This window comes from Belonocnema kinseyi, chromosome 1 (genome assembly GCF_010883055.1).
Source record: "Belonocnema kinseyi isolate 2016_QV_RU_SX_M_011 chromosome 1, B_treatae_v1, whole genome shotgun sequence".
NCBI lineage: Eukaryota > Metazoa > Arthropoda > Insecta > Hymenoptera > Cynipidae > Belonocnema > Belonocnema kinseyi.
The window spans coordinates 99,884,588-99,896,142 of NC_046657.1; the positions used below are offsets into that span (position 1 = coordinate 99,884,588).

Genomic DNA, 11,555 nt, shown 5'->3' on the forward strand with positions numbered 1-11,555 from the left:
GTAGATTCTGTCAGACATGGTATAGCAAAGGACAGAGCAGAATGAGGAATGAGGAGAGAAGGTACTGTTCTCTTTCTGTTCTGAGTCTACCTGTTAGCCAGGTAGCTGAGACTCTTCAAACCGGACGTGAACTCAGGTCCTCAGGAGCTCAGAATTCTTCGTTGATCCTTGCGGAGCTCATCACGTTCGAAAAACGTGATAATATTGTCGAGATCCTCATTTTCGAGGATCCTACGTTCCATCTTTATTCTCAACCATGTTTTCATTTTTTTCAAAAGAATTCCATTTTGAGGTTTTAGATTTAAAGATTCTTTGTAAGGTTTGTTGTCATTTCACAGGATACATTAGTCACTCGAATGTCAAAAGATTCTGGAAAGATATAATTTTCAAAATATAAGACTAGAATTTGAAAAATCTATATGATTAAACCTGTTCGAATTAATTGATATTCACGCAAACAAACCAAAAAACCGCTTGTTTCAATTTTTTTTTCATGTCCAGGATTTCGACCTCCGACTAATAAAATTGCCAAACATCCCGGAAACAATAGACTTAATTTATCGACAATTTTCAATGCCTGTCGAAACGATTCATCCAAGCGAGTACTTTCAATTTATCACCTGTCTCAATAAAAAGTTTTCATCCAATTCAGTTTAAAATTGAACGTTTCATCGATACTTTTATAGTTTCCCAATTTTTCACTTTCGTTGGATAGCAATTCTCAGAAGGTGAGGATCAACAAATTCTCAACAATTATCAAATAGCATGTGAAATCCCAGAAAATAATTTGTTTATCTTTTTTATTTATAAAACTCATAAAAGTTTGGTTCTTTTAATCTCTGAGAAGTATGAGCTCGAAATCTCTAATTAATAGAATAGATAGTTGTTAAAAGGATCCCACGATAGTATTCCCATCGTAAGATGTTTTATAATACACAGATAGCAAACTCATCTCTTCACTAAACACCACCTTCTGGGTGCTCACAGTAGAGCGCAAAGTCAAACGCGATATTGGCTTTGCTTCTTTTAGAGTTTTATAGATGGAACCAAGCAACTTTATGAAGATGTTATCGAAAGTTCCGCAGTGTAAAAATGCACTCTTTTTATACTATGATTGCCTGAAGCTATTGCGACCGAATTCATTTTTCACGTCAATGACCCCTCAAAACGACGTGGAATAATTTTGTAATATTAATCATTTCAAACTCAATATCTCGACGTAATAAACCAGACTGGCTACTAAAATACGAGGAAAAAAATTCCAGGATATTACAATTTAAAAATTCCAGCTTTGGAAGCTGAAACTTGAATAAGTTTAACGCTATAAGTCTAAAAATTGGAAAATCTTCTAATGAGAATCACTAAAAACTTTCTGTTATTTCAAATAGAAAGACCTTAAAATAGAACAATTTTCGCTTTGGTAACAAAAATTTCAATCCTGTAAGCATTCAAATGGAAACTCCATTATTTTATTTATATTTGCAACTGTTCTAAAATGAACATTTCAAACTCAAAGCTTCCAAAATTCTTCTTCTAAAACCCGTTTAGAATGGCATAATTTCAAAAATGAATAGAAAAATGTATGAACACTGAAAATTAAAAGATTCCGAACTCCGTTTAAGTTTAAAATCGCACAATCTTCAAATTTGAATTGTGAAATTTAAACGTCTTTAATTTTATTGTCTTAAAATTAATACCTGCCAACCTTACAATAGTGAATAAGGTTAAAATGGTTGAAGTTCTGAACCTTCAAATGAACAAAATTTTTTACTGATGACTTTGCAAACCCAGAAAAGTGCAAAAATGTTTCATAATTTATATTAGACATAAGAAATTATTGAAAAAGAATTACAATGCTGGTCAGTTAAGTAAAAATGGTTAAATTTCAAACATCAAATCAAACAGAAGTGGCTTAGTTTATAAGTGTAAATTTGACACTTTTAATTATAAATCTGGGAATTTCAAATTATGTATTATTAAAAATGTTATGATATGCAAATGAACGATAAAAAATGAAGAAACTTGTAAAATTGGGAATTATAAACGTTTCAACTATCAATTCGAAAAACGCCGGGGCAAACAAAAATATTAAAAACATAAATAATTTTATAACTATATCATTAACCAATATTGGCGACACAGAAATATATGCAGAGAATGGAAATCGGTAGGAAAGTGTTACAAGCGATTTCAGATTCCGTACTGTGTGAAAATTGGAAACGCGAAGCGATGTGATGCGAGGACGCTCGGATCACACGTGTGTGGATGAAACCGGTGAAAGTGGTTCAGTCTGAACCCGATTCCAGATTCGACTTCGAGTATACGCGCGTCTCCAGTGTAAAAGTGCGATTTCGCCGCGGGATTTATTGCCTCGCGCGGAAACCGATCTCTGAGCCGCGTTTCACGATTACAGAATATTCTCCATGTCTTGCGCCGGGAGAAAGGGTTTTCAGCATTTATCATTCGAAACGAATCGCAATTTATATAATTTTCTGTACGACAACTTGTTTTCTCATATAAATGAGAGAAATTACACCCGTTTTCAATCAAATTCGACTCCTAACATTCGAATATACATTTTAGATTTAATTGCATATTTAGAATTTGAAAGCTGCATTTAGAAATAGCCAATATTGTAATCAGTACCATAATTGGCCATTCAAGGCAATTTTCAAGTTTGGAAATTTGTCAAAACCACTATACACGGAAAAAAAATTCTTGAGGCGAACGAGTGAATCGAGAATATATGAAACTCAAAGAAAGTGTACACTTGGATTAGGTAAAACGTTTAGTTAGAAGAGTTACACATTTAGTTACTTTATGTAAATTGTTCTCGTAAATCTGGTGTCGCGAAAATGAATTTTCCTGAAATCCGTGTAATGCATTTGGAGGTCAAGTTTGTTGTTTTTATCGCGTTTCTTGATATTTCAATATAGTTATCGCCTACAATCAAAACACATGTAAATTATTATTACTGCATCATAAACTTCATTTAATATTAACATTTGCGCAAATTTTAAGTGGTAAAAAGCGTTTAATTGTCCAAATTAAATCTCAACTGTCACTGCTCCCGATTAGACCGTCGCCATTTTATTTCGCTGCTCCCATAATGCACCGGTGCTCTTCCGATAATTGCTTCAGACACCTTTTCTTAATATCCCTATTATAGCTATACTCATTAGGGGTTTGACTATACGATATCCCTGGTATATGGAAAATGGTCAAGGATATTCATTTTCGCTGATCCAGGGATCTTTCTAAATTCCTTCGTTCGTTTTCAGCTAAATGTTTGGCTATAATAAGGAATAATATCCCTGTCACAGCTCAATTTTTTTTACCGTGTAAGCTTCAAACAATATCCTTAAATACACAGATGGATGATAAAGTTATTAAATATTCAAATGACCATAGTCGATTAAGCATCCAAAGTAGTTACCGATGATTTATATTTAAATAAATGAACAATAACTTCAAAAAACACAACGATTGACCACGATAACATAACAAGTTTAAACAAATTTAAATTCTTCTATGTCTTTGTGCTACTTTCCTTGACCATTAATATTCGAAGACCAGAATTGTAATATAGAACCTTTTATCAATGGAATAAAACAAATTGAACATAAGAAAATAATTTTTTACGGTAAAAAATGAACTTTTAACAAAAAAGTTTACTTTTTGGCACAATAAAATTATTTTTAAAAAATATTAAACGTCAATTAAAAATGGAATTATAAAAAAGAATTGAATTTTCTAGAAAACTGATAAATTTTTCAAAAAAATGAATTTTTACCATACAAGGACAAATTTTGTATAAATAGACGAATTTTCAAAAAAATAGTTCAATTTTCAGAAAAGAAAAGAATTTTCAACCAAACAGATAAATTTTCTATCCAAAAAAAAGTTTGCAAAAAAACGAATTTCCGACCAAACAGGATGACTTTTATAACAAATTGTTGAATTTGCATTCAAATAATATAAATATTTAATTAAAATATAATCGCACGGAGTAACCAGCAGAAAAAAAACAGAAATACAAGCAAAATAATTTAATAACAAGAATATATATTAATAAATATATGAATATACCTTAATGCCTCTTGCAGAAATTCCTTGACTTTTGCTGACCAATTATTACCTGCCTTTTCGCTTATTTTCAAGTTTTCTTTTATCTGTATCAGAAAACCTTGAAAAACGCTTTTCTTTATCTCTAGGAAAACCTTTTCGTTTTTATAAACATTGCCAGCACCAAATTTCGTAATAATTTCCGCCAGGTCATTCTTTAGGGCGATTCAATCTTTCTTCTCCCTTTGGCCTTATCAAGTATGTGATCTGAACGCAGGTCGAGGCGACGTAAATGTTACATAGTGATCCCTACATATAGTCCATTGTGTCCCCTTACAACGGTAAAACGCACTCCTCGATCCATCCATCTGGTCAGCGGTAATGATACGTTTTCGGCCCTGCTTCTTCACTAAAATCGCATTTCTCTCGAGATCCCCCTGGATAACGACACGTACCGTTAATGGAAAATAATCGCGTAGACCGTAGAGCATAAAGTTAGAAAACCACATATTTGCGAGATATATTTATCATCATAAATGACACCTTAACCATGTGAAAAATTGTGTTTGAATTTCCATCAAATACTCCAAATTGCCTGTCTTTTTCCCTGTGTCCAACATTCCAAAATTCTAGACATCAAAAGTGAATATTTAATTTGAACTGATGGATCTAATTCGAAACAATATTTAAAATTTTTAAAGTTTACAAGTTTCTTATATATCCTAAATTGAACAATTATTTTTAAATTTAGCATTCAATATTGCGTATAATTTCGGATTAAACAATCTTTTAAGTTGATGATTTTAATGTTAAGACTTAAATTTTGATGAGCATTTCAAAATAAATCATCCAACCGTATGTATGCAGTTTCAAAAAAGTTAGCATTGGAATGTAAAAAAATCAAATTTGAAAATTACACAATCGCCCAATTAAAGTAACGGAAACAGTAAAATTCCGAATTAGAAGACATTAGAAATGGACTATTCTAATTTGAAAGTCTTCAAGCATAAAATTTTGATTTGATATTAAATTTTTTTTAAATTAGGACAATTAAAATTAGAAGCATTCAAAAAGAAGCACTGAAAGTCGCTCAGATTGTCAACTGTCCATCGTTACGGAATTTTTCGTAAGGTTTAATCGCTCTTCCAGCTTGATCTAAAATTATTCCATTTCAAAAATTCTAGCTCTGAAATTTTGGAACTGTTAAAGCTTCCAATTTGAAATATTCAATCGTCTTTTTTAATTTTCAATTTAATATTCCAGCAAATTCCCCCCATTGAAAAATAAATGTATTCAGTTTATACCTGAATTTACCTCAAAAATTATATAAACTGACTTTACGATATTTTTAGCTACACCACTGAATCGGGACTAAAAGGCTCTATCTGGACACGAACTTACACTTGCAATAGAACGCTAATACAGGCACGTTAAAAGTGGCTGCTAACGCACATTCTTTATTTCGCGAATGCACCAAGAAACCAAGAGAAGAAGAAGAAAAAGCAGAAGAAACAGACAGGGCGGAACACAATGGGCCGAAAACCGGAAAGAGGTACGCCCACTTCCCAAAAAAATGACCCATCGAATGAAAACGAAAAAAGCCCTCGCACACGGGTCGTATGTAATCGTGTAAAAACGATGTCCAAAGAACCTAAGAAGAACGATCAAAGAAGAAAGAAGACATTTTTGCAAGAGAGTAAAAGAGATCGAAAAAGCGATGGTCATGAAACTCGAGTACCGATTTTCTAAAACTTTTATTAGTAGGTTCCCTTTGCTCGTCTCTTATATTCAGAAATATGAAAGAAATCATTTCGACCACACGTTCCTTTGAATCCATGACTTATTGAAGCTATTGCGCGCAGGCGTCAATAGTCGATCAACTATAAACACTTTTCAAATTAAAAACTGAAAATGACGTGAAGTAAAATGGTTGAAAATATTTGTATTAAAACATTAATCAAATAAATTCAGTCTCATTTTCCAGCCTCCAGGAATATTATAAGCCAGATTTCTTATATCGAGAGTTGAGTGTATTACGGAATTTTCCGTAACGTTAGCCCTGAACGATACCGATTTCATACAATTAAATTTTTAATTTTTTGTTAATTTCCGGTCTTACAAAATGACTCAGATTGGAATGAGAATAAGATGGCACAAGTTTGGAATAAATGCAGAAATTGATTTCCATGGGTGTGCCGAAAGAGAGAGAAGTGAAGAAGCATTCCGTATGAAACATAGATAGGGTCCTCGGACCGTTAGAACTGGGTTCTCTCCGATGCGATGCTCCTCTTATCTCCAGGATCAAGAGGATTCGGGTCGAGGTTAATCTCCACCTCGTGGTGCGAGAACCACCTGCGATTAATTTTTCTTCTTTTTCCCTTGCATTTGTCTTTCTTTTATTTATTATCCCAGTCTAGTCTAGTCTAGACTCTAGTCTAATAGGTAGTGTCCACTTGTCAAGTACCATTTTATTATCATCTTAATCCTTGAAAAATAAAACGTCACAGACTCAAACTTGGGTGGCATCAAAACTCGAAAAATTCCCAATTGCGAGAAATTCAATTGAAAAGCTTCCAAATGTAAGAAAATCTTGTCAAAAGCTGGATATTTTGAAAATATCAACAACAAAAAACATCAAATTTGAACGCTCTTCAATTCTGAAGTCCTCGAAAGCTTTCTTTTGAATGCAAACGATGTTAAAATAAATATCAAGTCCTTAATTTTCTAGATTTTTAAATTGGGACAGTTTCGTCGCTCTCGATTTCGACACAATTAATTGTTTCTAAGTATGAAAGCTTCTAATGATTAAAAATGTAATTAGGCATTTTTTTCAATTAATGTTGCTAACTTTCTCTCAAATATACAATGAAATCGAGTAAGCGCAAAAATCAAAATAAACATCGTCACCATAACAAAAATGACTGGAGTAAAATAAATTTATTTCAACACACACGCACACAGGCATACACACCGACGGGTAAACATTTTGCGACAGTTAACAAGTAAACACTCTTCGAAATCGAAACAGCATATATATATATATGATTTAAAAACAGTTTAAAACTTGCGCGGAAACGTTTACAAAATAAAAAATGCCAAGATAATTAAATTACTGAAAGTTGACGAAAACGCTTAAAAACAAAATACCGGCTTATTTTAGGTTATTTCAATACCGCCAAGCAGCAATGCCTCACCCCTCTCCCAATTTGCATTATTGTTTTCGAAAACGCGTGGTCATTAACTTTAGCGTGTCCAAAAAAAAGGTCGACTTTGATCCTTTTGGACGGAATTTGCAAAAATATCTTTTTTTCACATGTTATTATCATGGAAAAATTCAAAAGTGGTTTTATAATATTAAATAATAATAACACGCATTCACTTTTGTTCAGAACCTTACAAACTGGGAAAGGAGGGGTGTCGCAAACTTCTTTTAATAAATATAAAGCAAAACACTATACGAGGATATTAAACACAAAGTAACGAAACGCAGGATCCAATTAACTTTCTTCGCCACCAAACAGGGCTCATAACTTGCAAATTATACATTCCTAAATAAACGGCATCATTTTTTCACGACCTCTCAAGCTTATTTATCATTTCCTTATTTCTTAGTTCCATGTTCGCCCTTTTGAAAAAAGAAGTGATAAATTCTGGAAAAATATTTTTAAAAACAGAAAATGAGGCATGAAACTCCTGATAAAAAAAAATAAAAACGAGGAAGGTCTGCACAATTTGGCGATCGAGTTCACGAAGAGAAAGAGATGGGCGTGTCGTCATAAAAGGGTCATTGACACCATATTCGATACGATCTTTGAAGGCTGAGCTTTATTATTAAAGGGGCAGTCACACGTGCCATTCGTCAAGCTAAATCTGCGAAATAATCCTAAGTTGAAACGACGTGCCACGTGAACGGAGGTAATTAATGAAATTTTACCCTATTTTCTAGCCGATAACTAAATATCAAAGAACTTTCATTCAATAATCGCTTCCATCTCCACTTGCTAACATTTATTTTAGAGCTTAGGTCTAATGTAAAGAGTAAGATAAGCCCCATTGAATGTATGCAAAAGATTTGGGGTCATTGGTTTTTTGCAAGGTTGGGTTTAGAGTACATAAAAAAAGTCTAGCGGGCAAATCTAGGAGAATTGCAATTTAAGGCTGTTGAACGCAAGCTCTAACCTCAAAATTCAATTGCCTCATTTTAATGAATAAGTAACTCAACTAAGCTGAACATGCGAAAATTTCATTTTACGCAATAATTATGAAATGAAACATTTTTCTTCTGCATATACAGTTCTATTTAAAAAAGGAGTACCGCTTGGTATTTAAAAAGTATTTAATGTTCGTATTTATTGAGTAAAGTAAGGCATTTGAATGTTTAGTTTAGAGTGGGAGTCCAAAAGCGTGAAGAGTGTAAATTGTATAGCAATGATCATAAAATCCAAGTTGAAAAGAAGTTTAAATTGGTAGGCAATCAAATTTTTAAGCATTTTAATCCAACTTTGGGAGCTTCCATGCCAAAGCGGTCAATTTCGAAATTATTATCTAGATAATAAGTATAAGATTGTACAATTTGGAATTATATACATTTGAAACAAATGTTCAATTATAAACGCTATCATCTGTCAATTCTAGATTATATTTTGTATGATCGTTTTTAATTTAAAATTGTACCATTTGTAATGTTTCAATTTAAAACTGTTCAATTTCAAGATCTTTTACATGTACATCATTGACACTTAAACCCTGAAAACATATAAATCTTCATGAAACATGAACGATTTCAACAGTTTCTGTCGCATATTATTTCTTTTACGATCGTTATCCATTTAATTTTGAACCCCTTTAACTAAAATTCATCAATATTTCATATTATGGAGGAATATTTAGGACGCTGTCATTTTTTTAGGCTAATATTTTATGACGTTTTTCTCCTCAAATTATGTTTTTAACAACGTAAACGTATTATTAATCGTGACGCAAATTTTCTTGTTTTTTACATAATTTAAATTCAGTAAACTTCCATTCAATATTATAAAATGTTTCAAAAATGAGTTGTATAATTAAATGGTACATTAAAAATATTTTTATAAAATATGTTCAAATAATAATCAAGTTTTCCCATTATTAGGGCCATCATGATTACTGCGACATTACCTTTTTTAGTTTAGAATTATTAATTCCAACTGATACATTTGTATTTAAAATTGTCGTTTTAGTAGATTTTCACCTAAAATCATATATAATTCAAGGAAACAAATTTAGATTCTTCAGTTACAAAGATTTTAAGGTAAAATGATCAATTTTTTAATCTTTTATCAAACGCTTTTTGTAACTGTACAATTTTTATGATAAAATTATTCTACATGGTTAGTTATCAATTTAAATTATCCAAACAAGGCACTGCTTTTTTTAGTCACATAATTTTGATGAATTGAAATATAAAAGCAAACAATTCGAAATATTTTCAAATCTCCATATCAAATTATGCAATTTTGAATACTCCAAACTTTAGAATCATCACGTACCTGACGTTCTGAATGTTCTTAGTGAGCGAAATATTGTTTGCAATTTCCAATATGATATATATATATATATATATATATATATATGTGTGTGTGTGTGTGTGTAATATATGATACTTTTCAAATTGGAATCGTTCAAATTCCACCGTTACTTTTTCAATGGCAATTAAAAATTTTAATTGTTTAAATAACAGCGCTTTCATTCGTACATGGTACGATTTCTAACATTTAACCTATGATAACATGGAATCTTTCAGTTTATGGCGTTTGCATTAAAACTTTTTGATGAACGATTTCAAGTTTAAACTGTTTAAATATTTCGTCTTCTATCTTGCAATTGTACAATTTCAAATATTTAAATTGGACATTATGCGGTTTGCAACGTTTCAATTTCCGTTGCCAGGAAACAAAGGAAAAATTCAAAGCATTTATTGGTCATTTTCTATTCATCTTTAATCCCACTGACTCATTTTCATCCTCCTATGTTTTGGATTAGAAAGAAAAATAAATAATTTCTAAGAATTTCGTGCCATTGTTCTTGAATGTCGAGTTGAATGTTAATATCAAAAATGCAAAGTACAATAGAATGGTCGAAACATGACGAATGTGTTTCCTTGCTATAAAAACGATAACATCAATCTAGGTTTATTTACAACAGGAAACAACTGAACGAAAGTTTCACAGATTAAATAATTATCCAAACTGAATACAATTCCAATTTACTGCTTTCGTTTTCAGTTAAAAATAGCTCGACTTCAAAGGCTTTTAACTTAAAATGCTCCAATTTTTATTGAATTTAAATTATTTAAAATCTCATATTTTTCATTGCTTACAAATTAAATGACCAAACACCTGAAATTTTCAACCACAAAACCTTACCTTCAAACTCCTCTTTCAATATCAGTTTAAAATCCTCGCGTGCACTTTTTTTTCAACACCACTTGTTTTATTTTCACTTTGTTTAAATCCACACAAAATACAAAAGGGATCCAAATTCACGAGTTGCAATCCAAATTCCAGCCCTTTTTTATTTTCCTATTTCCACTAATATAAGGATTCGACACACATGCAAATAACTGGAACCGAAAATAGGTCGGGATTGAGGAAAACCACTTTATAAATTTCGCGGCTCGCGAAGGTACATAGCGAGTGCTGAATTATTTGTCACGGTCGATAGAGGTGCTTGGACTGCGAGCGCCATTTTAGCCCCATGCACTCGCCACTCGCTTGCTTCTTCTCTCGATTCGAGTTTCTCGTTCACTGACGGGACAGACACGTCCACGGCTAGCAAACCAACGCTCCTCCAAACTGGAAACACCGATTCAAGATTTGCAGATTTTCGAACGTTTCAATCGCTCGAAATTTCAACTAGTCCACGTCCGAGAAACACACAAAAAACAATTTTCAGTCTTCTATTTTAATTAAAGGGTACAGAATTTAAATACCGATATGACTTGAAGATAGAGGTGCGTTCGGATATTTATGTTTTTTAATTTCGGGAAATCACTCTCAGGAATCAGATTTTGTTATAAGAGAAGTTTTGTTTGTTTGTTCATAAAATGACTGTTACTATTGAAGGATCCGATGGAGAATCGATAAATGGAGGTTTTTGAATGTTCACTCACTATTCATTTTTCACTGAAGAATTGAATAATTGAAGAAAGAGTTCCTTTTTGTGTTGTTTTTTTTGGGATTCTTTTGAATTAAGGACGCGCCGCGAGAGATTCAAAATAGAACCATCCCTCGTGAAGCGAGGACACGAACTGAAACGAAACGCGAAGCGAAGCGCTGAACGGAGCGGAGGTTGCCCGGCTGGTTTCCACCGAACCGCTATTCGGCCCGATCAGGAGTGGAGAATTATAAAAGGCGCCTGGGGTAAATTGTGAAATGTTTAATTTTAAATTAATTCAAATTTTTTAATTGATCACAAACGTTGATAAGTTCACATTTTTCTGTATACATAAT

At 32.3% G+C, this 11,555-nt stretch overlaps 1 protein-coding gene across 21 annotated transcripts in view; it reads right to left on the reverse strand.

The window, feature by feature from the left end:
- The window catches only part of LOC117174841 (ephrin type-B receptor 1-B), a 159,903-nt gene extending 148,571 nt beyond the window's left edge, over positions 1–11,332 (reverse strand). For all 21 annotated transcript variants that reach the window (XM_033364372.1, XM_033364364.1, XM_033364250.1 and 18 more), the window contains exon 1: positions 10,470–11,332. The gene's annotated coding sequence lies outside the window, so the exon portion shown is untranslated. The remainder of the gene's footprint in view (positions 1–10,469) is intronic.
- Between the last annotated feature and the right edge of the window lie 223 nt (positions 11,333–11,555).